We start from the raw sequence: 12,203 nt of genomic DNA on the forward strand, positions 1-12,203 counted from the left end.
CCAATATCCCGCTAGATGGCGCTGAATTCTACATTTCTAGTTTATTTGAGTTTTTGCGTAATTGGAATAGTCATCAAACCTAGGAATAGTCATGGCGGTTACTGAATATTATATTTTATTGAAATATGTTATATCATTGCCTTAAAATCCACCCAATTCGGTAAAATTATGCGTTTTAACATCTGTCATTGCATACAGGGTCGTTTACACACACAGACGTATACAAAAATGATAAAGATTTAACTCTAGATGGCGTGAATGTAAAGCGCGTCACACACGGTGAAGATACTACCTATAATATTTTATCTAATCTAGTAATATTTTATATTACAGTATCTTAAGGTATCCGGTATCAGCGTTCTGACCATCATTTTTCTTTTTTCGCTGTAGAACCGCCATCCTGTTACAAATGACCCACAAAGGAGAATGACCACGGGTGGTATCGGTAAAATTTTAGTTGTGCCACGTATTCGTTATATTGTTAATTCCTATTTGTATTTATAATGATCATATGTATCAATATTAAGTCTTAATTAAACCGGATAAATTGAAATAATAGTAAAAGTAAAAGTTTTTCTTTTGAAACATGTATGACTACGTATGGAATCGGTAAAATACTAGTAGTGTCACGTGTTCGTGATATTGTTAATTCCTATTTGTATTTATAATGATCATATTTATCACTATTAAGTTGTAATTATACCGAATAAATAGAAATAAAAGTAAAAGTTTTGTTTTGACACATACCTATATCTATCTCTCTTGCAAACGTCATATGTCATAGTTTCTATTTGAAATGTCAAATGAATGTGTTCGACGCATTGTTCGATGTTATTTTGAAATAATGTTTAAATTACGATTTACTTTTCACATTTGTCTTGTAAATTAAAATATTACCTATGTAATAAATGTAAAACTTAACGTTCATCGTTAGTTTAAACTCGATTAAGTAGTTTTTTGAAGTGTTGAATAAAACTATTGTTTTATTTTTATTGTCGCGAACTGCGGCTTATTTACATAAAAACTTTAATCATATCTAAAAGTACTAACATCAAGCTTTAAATTGAGCTATATTTCATCTTGACACAATAAGTTTGATTGCGATACCAAGTGCCATAGTCACTTGGGCAATCTCCTGTGGTTTTCATTTTTCTGTATGGGTAGACAAAACTTCAAAACGCCACCTGCTACGGTTTATATTATTATGAACGATTAGCTTTCCGCCCGCATTTTCAAAAAAAAACCCGTATAGTTCCCGTTCCCGTGGGGTTTCCGGGATAAAACCTATTCAATGTGTCCAAGTTACGTTCTATATGTGTGCTAAATTTCATTGTAATCGGTTCAGTAGTATTTGCGTGAAACACACACATACACATCCTCACAAACTTTCGCATTAGTAGGAAGTAGGATTGTTATAAAAATAAAAGTTATATTTGTTGGCGTAAACTATTTTATTGTAATTTTGGGAAATAAATAATGTCAAAATTGATTACCTACAATAAAACGCAGTTTTATTTTATTACCTACATTACACTATTGTTTTTTTTTATCAAAACATATATTTGAAGTAGCAAATATGATATTATGCTGATCCAAGCATTTTCACTCAAAACTAATATCACTAATGATTTGTAAAAGTAAATTATTTCAAAATACATTTCATAACCAACAAGTAAGAATAATTATTCATACAACAACAAATCAAAAACATTATTTACTATGGAAAAAAAACCAGGAAGGTGAAAAACATATTTACGATTTCGATGCACTCGACTTTTAGTAAAATAATAGGTAAAAAATAAAAATATTATTATGGTTTTGATCACAGACATATCTGTGGTTTTGATTTTAGCTACTAGTATCAGAAAGCTGCGTGTTCAATGCACGTCGGGGTCCCACAACTGTGGAGGAAGGAAGGTAGAATACCTCCATCGAATAAGTGAAGTTTCTCGACATGCTCGATTTGCCGGCCGGCCTCAATGAAGATTGTCCGAAAGTTGTATATGTGCTCTGTAACGAAAAAATTTCGCTAGCGCGATTCAGAGTGAGGTGTCGTACAATATACCTAATGAAGTTTTTCATCTTTTTATTTTACTGCAAATACAAAATAAAAATTAAACAATGGTAATGTAAATTCTAAACAAACTACTACCAAAATACAATTAGAACAAAAATCATTTGACTTGTTTATTTCACCCAGAGGCCAGAGGCGGCTCGTGACAAAATTGTATAGGTGTTCACTTGAAATAAAACAACGAAAATACAATAGCGTTCGGGATGATTTATTACAAAAAAATGAGCACCACATTTTATAAATGTCTATAACACTAAAAATTACAAAGTACAGGCTATTTCAAAACGAATTCAATGACTAGGTATCAATAATTAGTAAATCACCGAATTTGCATTCGCGAGCGTAGGTATCCATAGTGTTTGTCACTGACGGTCACTGACCTCTATAACTTATAGTTATAGAGGTCAGTGGTGTTTGTTGTGTAAACATGTATGTATTTGAGTAGTTAGTAGCATATTATATTCTGAATTTCTGATCCATGCCTATTCACTCAAAACTAATAACACTAATGATTTGTAACAGTAAATTATTTCAATAGGTAGGTATTTGAACATTTCCCAACAAGACGTAAGAATAATTATTCGTAGGTATCTATACAAGATACAATAACAAATCTAATACACTATTTATTATTTTATTATTTACTAGCGGTCCGCCCCGGCTTCGCCCGTGGTACATGTTTACGTTTTCTCTCCATAAGAAGTAATAGCTAGAGAGCTAGCGCAAAGCTACCTGTATGTATTTGACCAGACCTGGATTTTTGTGTGTTGATTCCCCTATACCTACTATACATGAGATGAGGAGTCACTAAGCCCAGAGTGGTGGACGGGGCGCGCGCTTAGGTAAGACAGGTGGAAATTTTTGGCGAACTTTGAAACCATTTGACCACGTCTGCCATTTTGATATTTGAAAATAGATTATTATTACTATCGGAAAATAACAATGGCAGACCATTATCACGCGGATAACATTCTGGCAGACACTTATGAAAGTGCTGAAAAAAATATAATTTTGAAAGTATTTGACCAGATCTGCCATTATATATACATATATTTTATTTATTAGGGTCTTAAAAACTTATTTTCGAAACGGCAGACATTTTCATTGCGTACAGACTTCAGCAGACAACAAAACTTTACAGACTTCAGCAGTCAACAAGACTTAGCTTCTACATGGTCAGATGTATATATGTATTACGTTCCCTGACCTTACATCAATGATTTACTTTATTAATGTTTTTATGGTCATTTACATTTAATTTTGAAAACTATGGAATAAAATTTATAAATTTGATGATACAAAACTAAATATACATTTGTAAAGAATCTCAAATATAAAGTTGTGTTGCAAATAACAAATCATCATTTAAATATTTAGTTTATTTCTTTATTTAAGAAACAATTAACAATTACAAAACAACATAAAAAAACACGCATGCATTTATTGAAATGTTCATTCATCATCACTATCGTATGGCGTTGTGTGACTCGTCTTCATAATCCATTGAATCGGATTCTGTAAAAGTAAAACGTAAATTATATAATAAAAGAAATGAGTCATTATAAACTTACCTAGTAAGGCAATGCCTTTGATGTCGCACGATGCCGCCGCGCCGCCAGTGTAGGTACTTCTGCTGCTACATGAAAATATGCTAGGGTTGCAACAAATGGGAAATAAAACAATTGTGATTATTACTATTATGATGTAATCATTTATTCATATTATGTACATTCAAAACAATTGCTATTATTAAATCTGATGTAATTATTTTTTCATAAATATATAATTATTATTAATTACATAATATATTGCACTGTGAAATATTTACGTATCACTTTATTTTTGATGTTCTTAATTGTCTTTTATAAAATTTAAGTGACGCATTCGCATTGGGATCAACAATCCGATAAGAAAAGAATGGAGACAACATATACATAGCTTTGATTTCAATTCTACAGATACAAAATATACAATCTATCTAAAATGATACAACGGATGTTTCCTGCGTTTTCTCGTCAAAATACCGAAACAACGTAATTATTGTATAGTAGTTGGGCGTGAAAGTAAAAAAACAAATGAAAAGTGTTTTCCATATGATTATTTATTAAATTTACGCGATTAAGAATAATTTCAACGATACAATTTAGTAACCGAGAATTCAGAGGATTAAAGAAAATACCTGCCTGATCATTTTATCAAACTCTAAAAGAATTATGGTTATTTCGCATCACTCGGTTTATTAGTTTGGTAATAATTATTAAAGGTAGTTACAACCCTAGCCATTGAGTCGAACGGTAGGCAACACAATATCGACTTTGTGCGGGTACATATGGTACATTTCTTCTTGCTGTGAAGCGTAATTATTATTATTAAGATTTTTTAGGCTATTTTGAATCAGCTGTTCTAATTTAATTCTAGAAATTTATTAAAACGTGATTTTTTTAAAAGTATATTATGAGTTTATAAATACCTCAACCAATAGTTATTGTGTCCTATCCTCATTTCTTTATATCTTGGTAGTTAACTAAAGTGTTAAATTTACATAACCTCAACAACAACATTTACACTGCCACTGCACTAAAACTAAACTAACTAGCTCTCTAGCTATAAGAACCATCCTCGTACTTCAAGGGATATAATAAAAAAAGAATTATCGAAATCGGTTCAGCCGTTCTCGAGTTATGCGCTTACCAACACATTTTGCGATTCATTTTTATATTAGACTAGCGGTCCGCCCCGGCTTCGCCCGTGGTACATGTTTACGTTTTCTCTACATAAGAACCATCCTCGTACTTCAAGGAATATAATAAAAAAAGAATTATCGAAATCGGTTCAGCCGTTCTCGAGTTATGCGCTTACCAACACATTTTGCGATTCATTTATATATATATACTAGCTGGTGCGTTGTGCGCGGGCTGCAAGCAGCCCGCGAGCCCCTTTTGCCCCTGGGTTGAAGCAATAGGGCAGTCATTAAAATATGTGTTAGAATTCCAAGTCCATTTATAATTTTCTGCTAACAGCGATTCCACAGTCAATCGGAAGTGCTTATAAATTTCCCATTCAAATATTTTCTATTCCGGGGGGCTGTCTACCTTCGAGGGTGCGTTGTGCGCGGGCTGCAAGCAGCCCGCGAGCCCCTTTTGCCCCTGGGTTGAAGCAATAGGGCAGTCATTTGAAAATGCATCAAAATCCCCCGTCAATTTGTTATTATTTGCCAACAGCGATTCCACAGTCAATCGGAAGTGCTTATAAATTCCCAATTCAAATATTTTCTATTTTGAAATGCTGTCGACCTTCGAGGGTAGGTGGTGCGCGGGCTGCAAGCAGCCCGCGAGCCTCTTTTGCCTCTGGGTTGAAGCAATAGGAAAGTCATTTGAAAATGCATTCGAATTTCCTGTCCATTTGTTACATCTGCTAACAGCGATTCTACAGTCAGTCGGTAATGCTTATAAATTCTCCATTCAAGTTTTTTCCACTTCGGGAGGCTGCCCACCTTCGAGGGTGCGTGGTGCGCGGGCTGCAAGCAGCCCGCGAAGCATCCCAGGGCAGAAATCTTCAGTCAGTGGAAAATGCATAAAAATTCCCCGTCAATTTGTTAATATCTGCTAACAGCGATTCCACAGTCAATCGGAAGTGCTTATAAATTTCCCATTCAAACATTTTCTATTCCGGGGGGCTGTCTACCTTCGAGGGTGCGTGGTGCGCGAGCTGCAAGCAGCTCGCGGCTCATCCCAGGGCAGAAATCTTCAGTCATTTGAAAATGCATTTGAATTTCCTGTCCATTTGTTACATCTGCTAACAGCGATTCTACAGTCAGTCGAAACTGTTTATAAATTACTTATTCAAATATTGGTTAAATTCTTGAAACGTGATCCCCGAATTTCATCATTTTGAGGTGTCTAATCGATAGTGGGCAGTGACTTTTCATAATAAACTGTTAAAGAGTTTACTTAACACGCTCGTCGCTTCGCTCCTCGCTACCTATTTGAATATTTACGCCGGCCACTGACGTGACTTGCTCGCTTCGCTCGCTTGGCTAGTGCGGTAGTTCAAAAGTAACCTAACTCGCTCGTCGCTTCGCTCCTCGCTACTTCTTTGAGTATTTACGCCGGCCGCTGACGTGACTTGCTCGCTGCGCTCGCTTGGTTAGTGCGGCAGTTCAAAAGTAACCTAACTCGCTCGTCGCTTCGCTCCTCGCTACTTCTTTGAATATTTACGCCGGCCGCTGACGTGACTTGCTCGCTTCGCTCGCTTGGCTAGTGCGGTAGTTCAAAAGTAACCTAACTCGCTCCTCGCTACTTCTTTGAATATTTACGCAGGCCGCTGACGTGACTTGCTCGCTTCGCTCGCTTGGCTAGTGCGGTAGTTCAGAAGTTAACCTAACTCGCTCGTCGCTTCGCTCCTCGCTACTTCTTTGAATATTTACGCCGGCCGCTGACGTGACTTGCTCGCTTCGCTCGCTTGGCTAGTGCGGTAGTTCAAAAGTTAACCTAACTCGCTCGTCGCTTCGCTCCTCGCTACCTATTTGAATATTTACGCCAGCCGCTGCCGTGATTCGCTCGCTTCGCTCGCTTGGCTCGTGCGATAGTTCAAAAGTTAATAAATATTTTCTACTCCGGGAGGCTGTCGACCTTCGGATTTGCGCGGTGCGCGGGCAGCAAGCAGCCCGCGGTGCCGTCTTTTTCAGTTGCTATTCCTATTACCCTTCCTACTATGGAAATTTCCATACAAAATTTTCGAAAAAAAAAATTTCGCTTTTTAACAAAAAAAATTATATGCCTGGAAGCGGACCAAGTTTTGAAGCATTTTTTACTTGGGCGACCCCGACCTAAGTGCCACCAGTTCAGAGAGCCGTTGAATTTCGTGATGTATGGAAAATGGAAACCAGGGGTCGGAGAGAGATTCTGAGTATGCAGTATTGTAAATATGGCTGATAAGAGCACAAAAGTAAATTTTTAGACCCATCGTAAAGTAACCGGCGCCACCATCTTGCTTTGAAAAATTGGCCATTTTTGAAAAAAAAATGGCGTCCAATTTGAAATTTCTCCATTGCCCTGGTAGCGCCCCATCTTCCTGATCATTTTTTAGTTCTACACCCCCCACCTATCTCGCGCCGTTTCGGAGAGCCGTCGAATTTCGCGTTGTATGAAACTCGGAAACCAGGGGTGAAAATTCAATTATGAGTATCCCACCTTAATGTGCGGCTCGATTAAAGGACCTGTGCCAAGTTTCAGCGCGATCGGACCAGCGATGGCCGTTTTAGCATTTGTATGGCGGCGGCCATTTTTTCCGCCATTTTGAATTTTTTTCACTATTTGTGGTAATTGCTCGAGGTCTACTACACATTTAGTTTGAGCACCCCAGATTTAGCTGCTACCGTTTGCGCGGGCCGTTGACCGTCTCCGCGGGCTGTGAGAAAGTTCAAAATTTCGGATTTTTCTGGATATCCTGGGAGCTGGGCGAGTATGAATGCATCATTGGTGTGTTTCTCCGTTGCGCCACCTCGTCTAAATTTACGTTTTTATGTTTGCGCCAAAAATGGAAAATTTCCAAAATCGAGCGACCCACTATGGCTCCCTGGTAGCGTCCCAGGGTGGTGATCATTTTTAGTTCCGGGACCCCCCACCCAACTCGCACCGTTTCCGCGGGCCGTTGGATTTTCCAATGTATGAAAGTCAGAAACGGGGGCCCGGAGGCACTCGAACGGGGCACCGATCGATTCGCCGGCTCGATCAGAGCACGTGTGCCAAATATGAGACGTAAGGATTCATAAACGGCGATTTTGGCAAAGTACGGCGGCCATCTTGTTTTCGCGAAAATTGCCACTTTTCCACCTCCCCTGGTAATCGCCACCAGTTCCGAGCATTTTTTGTTCAGACACCCCCCCTCCAGGTATCACCGTTTTTGCGCACCTCCAGGGGTCCACTTGGTTTTCGAAGATGATCGAGATCGCTATATTTTTCCTCTGGTCACTCGGCGCACCTCTACACGATCACGTCAAAATCCCCCCAACTTTCCACGTAGTTTCCGAGAAAAGCGATGTCAGTCAGTGAGTGAGTGAGTGAGTGGTAGTGTAGCTTTATATATATATGACTAGCGGTCCGCCCCGGCTTCGCCCGTGGTACATAATATTTACGTTTTCTCTACATAAAAACCATCCTCGTACTTCAAGGAATATAATAAAAAAGAATGATCGAAATCGGTTCAGCCGTTCTCGAGTTATGCGCTTACCAACACATTTTGCGATTCATTTTTATATATAAGATAAGATTATGTGAAAATAACCAGGAAGGTGAAAAACATATTTACGAAAACATAGTAACATAATATGGCTGTCGCTACAATAATTATATTTCAATTTTATCTTTTTATACCTAGTAGAACTGGCCGACGAATAAAAAAAATCGTATTAGAATAAATACAATAAATTACGGAACAAAAAAAGGATTGTAACTGAATTAGGTATGTTTGTTTCTGGGCGCACCGTTTTCGACGACGCGACGCGCGACGTAAGCGTATAGGTATAGGTACCTACTTTGCTAAAACAAACTAATAAAATTGTGTGTCTGTCTGAAAATTCGGAAAAGCATATTTTGCAAGTTTGTAATTACTTTGATAGTTTACCGATTTATAATAATTGTAATTGTAATTGTATAATATATAATTTGCAATGTGGTGAAATTTCATAAAAATCACGGGCCAATTTTTTGTTTTGAATCCCACCGAAAATATAATTGCGTTATTAGAATAATTAATTACTATACCTACCCACGATCAATTATTACAATATAGTCTCAAATGCATACTAGAGAAATATTGCAATTTGATTCAATTAAAATGCATAGCATACAAAAATAAATTCACAACACAAGAAATTCCGCGCGCAAATCATAGCGCGTGTCAATGAAATCAAGAATGTTTTATATCAAGCCGACGCGGTCACGCGGACGACGACGCGACGCCGAACAAAAGTACCTACGACGGACGACCACGCTTCGAGTTGCCAAACAACATGAGTAATAAATTGTTTACAAAAAAAAACAAGTTTTCCATTTTTCTGTATGAGTAGACAGAACTTCAAAACGCCACCTGCTACGGTTTATATTATGAACGATTGTTATAAAAATAAAAGTTATATTTGTTGGTGTAAACTATTTTATTGATCAATAATTTTGGAATTTAAAATTGTCAACATTGATTACAATAAAACGCAGTTTTATTTTATTACACTATTGTTTTTTTTATCAAAACATGTATTTGAAGTACCATATGATATTATGCTGATCCAAGCATTTTCACTCAAAACTTATATCACTAATGATTTGTAAAAGTAAATTATTTCAATATACATTTCATAACCAACATGTAAGAATAATTATTATTATTCCTACCTACAACAACAAACCTAAAACACTATTTAGGTACTATGGGAAAATAACCAGGAAGGTGAAAAACATATTATTATTTACGATTTCGACGCACGTCTCGACTTTTAGTAAAATATAGTAGGTAAACATAATATTATGGTTTTTATTTTTGCTACTAGTATAAGAAAACTGCGTGTTCAAACTACTTGTTTGTCTGTCTGAAAATTCGGAAGTACTTTGGTAGTTTACCGATTTATAATAATATTGTATATATCGTTGTTTAAAAAATATTCAAACACAATAAAATATGATATACTGATTTATCACTGGTTTCAGTGATGAACTGATGAGTCAATTATAGCCACTATACTTTCGTCATACGTGTGTATGATTGATGTGATTTGCAACGTGGTGATATTTCAGAAAAATCACGGGTCAAATTGTCCCACCGAAAATATAACTGCGTTATAAGAATAACTATACCTACGATAAATTATACATAATACAATATAGTCTCAAATGCATACTAGTGAAATATTTTATTTGAATCAATAAAATAAAAAAATAAATAAAAAATAATAATAATACAAAAATAAATTCACAACACAAGAAAATCCGCGCGCAAATCATAGCGCGTGACAATGAAATCAAGAACTTTCGAGCCGACGCGGACGACGAAGGAGCCTAACAAAAGTACCTACAATCATAGGCGGCTCGTGACAAAATTGTATGGCCGTGTTCACTTGAAATAAAACAACGAAAATAGGTACCTACAATAGCGTTAGCAGTACAAAAAAAATGAGCACCACATTATAAATGTCTATTTATACACTAAAAATTATAGAGTATTTCAAAACGAATTCAATTATTATTTAGCAATAATTAGAAAATCCCCGAATTTGCATTCGTGATCGTATTCATAGTGTTTGTCTACACTAATATTGTAAAGAGGAAAACTTTGTTTGTTTGTTTGATTGTAATGAATAGGCTCATAAACTACTGGACATTTTACCAATGTTTGCAAGTTTGTGATTACTTTGATAGTTTACCGATTTATAATAATTGTATACTTATATCATTGTTTAAAAATATTCAAACACAATATGATATAGGTACTGATTTATCACTGGTTTCAGTGATGAACTGATGAGTCAATGTTAGCCACAATACTAATCACTTTCGTCATACATGTGTATGAACTATGATTGATGTGATTTGCAATGTGGTGAAATTTCATAAAAATCACGGGCCAATTTTTTGTTTTGAATCCCACCGAAAATACATATATTACTATCTAATTGCGTTATTAGAATAATTAATTACTATACCCACGATCAATTATTACAATTTACAATATAGTCTCAAATGCATACTAGAGAAACATTGCAATTTGAATCAATTAAAATGCATAGCATACAAAAATAAATTCACAACACAAGAAATTCCGCGCGCAAATCATAGCGCGTGTCAATGAAATCAAGAATGTAATTTTATATCAAGCCGACGAGCGACGACGCCGAACTAAAGTACCTACAGTACCATTTACCTTCAGTGTACAATACAGTTTACAGACCTACGACGGACGAACAATAATGAGTAATAAATAAAAAAAAACATAGTTTCTAAGGTCATTAGTTTTATTTTATTTTATTGTTATTTTCTTTGAACGATTGGAAATGAAATTACTCAATTTTTACACAGAACTTTGATTTATTAGAATTATGCTCATTATGCATAAGATAACGAACGCGAATGCACGACATCTAGCGCGTCAATGTCTAAACATCGCCTTTCGTTTAGACATTGACGCGCTAGATCTGTAATAAGTATATAGTCTATGCGCTAGATGTCGTGCTTTATGTCGTGTTTCGCTTGGCAAAAGTCACGCACACTACTGTAGAAGTGTCAAATTTTTCCGGTATTTTACTGTTGTTTTTCTAAGTAAATATTGTAAATTATTGATTAAAAAGGTCGAACGCGCACACATTTCATTATAGAGAAGTGATAAAATGATTAGTTTTAAAGAAATAGTGTCTGTGTTAAGTGTTTAGAGGTAATCAAAAATGTATGGAGGGACGGTCGGAACATCAACCTTAATAGCTTTAGCCCTAGGGCCCAGAAAAATCTCAGTAAATGTCATTCCCGAATACAGATTGTAAAGTTATCATCAAAATAAAAGTCAGCAAATTCCGCGCTAAGACTTTGTATGTTAGCAATCAGTATTCTGACATCCATTCATGCATTCCGATTAATAATTAGTAGGATATTATTTAACACAAAGTTTCTTATTACATCTACTTATTTTACAGCGGTTATGATTGCTCAATACATAAAGAGGTCATCTACATATTAATTTATCTCATTTCTGTTACAAACTTAATAAACTTTATTGTTTTTAAAGCTTCCAAATAATTTATAGTAATAATTTTATACATGCTGGATAAATTAGTCAAGTTAAAACTATTTTATTGGCTGATACCTAGTGTTGATAGTTATCTTAATTCGCGTGCCTGCATTGTACTGGTTTGATTACCTTCTATATTCGTAACAATAGCATTTGAATGATTATTTATGCCTCTTCCAATAACAAAAGGTTAAGAAGATACCAGCTACTAGGTCTATTCTCCATTCCATCCCGTAAAAATAATAGGGGGAATTACAATCGAGTTCCTTGTCAAACTCATTACCTAATTTGAAGGATTGCTCCATATTACATGCTCATATTGCTCATATTCTGTTAAAACTTAAAAGTAGATAAATCA

At 35.7% G+C, this 12,203-nt stretch overlaps 1 protein-coding gene across 1 annotated transcript in view; it reads left to right on the top strand.

Annotated features, from left to right (window-relative positions):
• Vha100-2 (V-type ATPase subunit a family protein Vha100-2) overlaps positions 1-12,203 on the top strand; it is a 37,392-nt gene that overhangs the window by 14,629 nt on the left and 10,560 nt on the right. The window lies entirely within an intron of this gene.

Source organism: Colias eurytheme, chromosome 10 (assembly GCF_061535395.1).
Source record: "Colias eurytheme isolate Ceu_HAF_F1 chromosome 10, ilColEury1 Martin Lab GWU primary, whole genome shotgun sequence".
Taxonomy (NCBI): Eukaryota; Metazoa; Arthropoda; class Insecta; order Lepidoptera; family Pieridae; genus Colias; species Colias eurytheme.